Here is a 567-nt window from a genome sequence, read left to right on the forward strand (position 1 = left end):
GCCGATGGCTATTCTGTGCGGGATGGAGTTACTGTGATTATGAGCTGCTGTGTAGCTAGAAGCTCCTGCATGTCCGGTGTCCCCCGTGTGCCCGGGCCCGTGCTGGCTTCTTCCTCCTCGGGGCCAGTAAAGGTGAAGTTCCTCGCTGTGAGTGCACAGAGCTCCAGGCTGAGTCCGGCCTCGCAGCCCTGGAAGCCGGGTCCCTCTGCCTTCGCCCCCGCCCCCTGTCCCCAGGTCCTCTACGCTGGGTGCTGCAGGGTCAGCTTTTCCTCCCAGAAACCGCCAGGCCCCGGCGGCCTTTGCCCTTGGTTTTGCTGAATGCTCCACGAGTCTGGGCTTACTGCCTCACCTCACAGTCACAGTTAAGGACCTTGGGGCTAAGAATGGATGAAGAACCCCCAGAGGCATGGCGTCGGAAGGTGAGGCTCCCAGGGTTCCAGCTTGTGTCCAACAGAAACCTGGACCGCCTGAGCAGCCAGGACCTGGGAGAGCTTCTCTCAGTCACCCCGGAGATGGTCACTGGACCCCTGAGAGTGTGCTGGACCTGGAGGAGGAAGAGGGGGCTGG

General features: G+C 62.1%; 1 long non-coding RNA gene across 2 annotated transcripts in view; it reads left to right on the plus strand.

Moving 5' to 3' along the window:
* The first annotated feature begins 6 nt into the window (after positions 1-6).
* Positions 7-567, plus strand: part of LOC107196129 — a 6,419-nt gene continuing 5,858 nt past the window's right edge. For both annotated transcript variants that reach the window (XR_001517491.2, XR_001517490.2), the window contains exon 1: positions 7-419. This is a non-coding gene — a long non-coding RNA (uncharacterized LOC107196129). The remainder of the gene's footprint in view (positions 420-567) is intronic.

The sequence above is a fragment of the Pteropus alecto genome, unplaced genomic scaffold (genome assembly GCF_000325575.1).
Source record: "Pteropus alecto unplaced genomic scaffold, ASM32557v1 scaffold67, whole genome shotgun sequence".
NCBI lineage: Eukaryota > Metazoa > Chordata > Mammalia > Chiroptera > Pteropodidae > Pteropus > Pteropus alecto.